Source organism: Amphiura filiformis, chromosome 4 (genome assembly GCF_039555335.1).
Source record: "Amphiura filiformis chromosome 4, Afil_fr2py, whole genome shotgun sequence".
Taxonomy (NCBI): Eukaryota; Metazoa; Echinodermata; class Ophiuroidea; order Amphilepidida; family Amphiuridae; genus Amphiura; species Amphiura filiformis.
In genome coordinates, this window is record NC_092631.1 from 12033354 (window position 1) to 12035921 (window position 2568).

Below are 2568 nucleotides of genomic sequence, written 5' to 3' on the forward strand. Positions count from 1 at the left end.
CTGAAAAGGGCAAAATCGTGAGGGAACATTTAATAACTTTTTGGGAAAACAGACAGACAGTTCTAGACAACAGGTAGGTTCATTTCTTTCTTGTTTATTAAATAAGCATGTTTATTTCTTCATTTCTTTCATAATTAATGGTCACTCTTTCATAACTTAAGTTGAAAATTTGGAAAATCATCTTTTGTGTGAATCATGTTTATCAATAATTTATGGCATTTAAACAAAAAACAATGAAACCGTTTTATGTACTTACGAGCACGCGTCCCACACGTGCAGTTATACTGAGCTACAATAGTATACATATGTAACTTGCACAAAGAGTATTTACCCACACTACATTTGGAAACTGAAATGGCAAAAAGACATCCAATTTTATTCTTCAAATTTGAATGCGTTGTTTATCTTGCACTCAAAATCATGCATCAGGAAGTGGCAGCGACAAGCGCAGAAACTTCCACTGATAGTAAAGACTTGCTTTTGATGTGGGTTCAACTTAGATGAGCCCAGGGGGCTAGTAAAGTCCAGGGATGCAAGTTTTTCTGCTTTTGCAGTAATTCCTGCTTTCCTGAAGTCCAAATTCCCGCACTTTTCATTATTTTCAGCCCGTTTTGGAGGCTTTTGGCCCAGATTCACACACTTTTCAGGTTTTTCCCTTAAGGTCAGCTTGCATTCCTGAAAGTCGAATGACTAATCCTATTTCTCTAATATGTTAACAATGCATACCGGTATCCAAACTTTAAACAAAATCTGTTAATAGTAAGCTTTCCAAAATGAATTGAGTTTGTCACGATAGAGCGATGTGATAGCAAAGGTTTCCTTTGGCTCAGAATAAAACTCACTAAAATAGACTCCTTAGACCTTTACCTACATGCATTGTGAATTTTCTTCAGAATTGTCAGAAAAAGGTGGCTGCATCATATTTGATCCTGTGGCCTTAACAGTGTTTTTCATTTATAGATTCCATGTTATATTGGACCATTGGGAAATTAAAAGGACCTCAATCAAATTCAAATGAAAAAAACCCTTGAAATATTGCTCATCAATTTTTACGTGAATTGTGTCTCCAATTGAAATTCTTGGTCAGAGATCTCCTTTGACTTCTTACCGACAAACAATATTACTTGGCTTGTTACCCTGGTTTATAGCCAAGATCATTGGAGACATTGAAATGATAGCAATAAGCTTTAGGTTAGTCCCACCAATAGGACCTTATTATTCTTAGTTATCAGACTATAGCATTAACATGCAAGACTATGATCACAATCTCACATGGCGCACGAAATATAAATTGTGAAAGCCATTGAAGTGACTGCCACCGAGAAGTACAACCTTATTTTTGTTAATTACCAGAATATACTCGGTCAAGACTATGATCACTATTTCACATGGCGCAACAAAGACCGTAAGACGAATCGTAAAAGTCCAGTGACCGCACTGCACAATTTTGGCCAGGGTGGTTATCAGTGGACTTTGGCCATAGGCATAGATTCCACTTTTGCACCATACAGGGTGTCCCAGAAAAAATTACCGGGCGAATGAATTTGGACGAAAGTCGAGAAATAGACATCCAAATCCAAAAATCTAAACATCAGCGTGTAGCCCATTTTATTCTGCATCTTATACGCCAATTTTACTGGAATCGGTTGCCTGATCGGGAAGAAATGAGCGATTACATAATGCATACGTCAATTCACTTCATTCCAAGTTTGAAAGAAAGATTATTCAACACAATGTGGTTAACTAATGGTTAACTGTCAACGGGCTTCATATTTTGTTCTGTGAAATCCTTTTCGTTCTTTTTAAACAATGTTTCTTGCAAAACATTTAATAAGGTTTTGTTTCAAATATTAAAACCTGCACGATATTGAAAATGAAAACTTGCATGTAAGATGATGCTCGGTACTTGTAAATATATTTTTTCGTTGATGTTGATATAAATGTTGCATAAAGAATTATTGCATAACGAATTCCAGTTGGCTTAAAACATTTCTCACACACATTAAGGGCTGGGGTATGAACGTTTGGACAGTATTTATTTTGGGACATTAGAGCACATCAGACATATAGAATTGCATTCTGAATACGAAGAAAGTCATTCTGATATCAAATAATTTTGATTTTTTGAAATTCGCAATGTAATACACATTTTATGGCAAATCATTAAAAATTGATATTTTTGATATTTAACAGTACTTGAAGTAAACTTTATAAAACACCAAAAAAAATTAGGTCTTTTTGGGAAAAAAATCCATATCTTCAATATGAAAGGTCAAAATTTTCAATTGACCGTCGGCATTTCCTCCCTGCTACATACACTTTAAGTATATATCATTAGATTTATAAAATTTACTTCGAGGACTGCTATATATCAAAAATTTGAAAATATCAATTTTTATAATTTGTCATAAAATTTGTATTATATTGTGATTTTCAAAAATGAAAATTATTTGATATCAGAAAGACATGCTTCAGATTCAGAATGCAATTCGATAGGTCTGAGGTGCTCTCATGTCCCACAAAAATACTGTCGAAACACAATAAAGGCTCATTTTAGATCCCTTAATG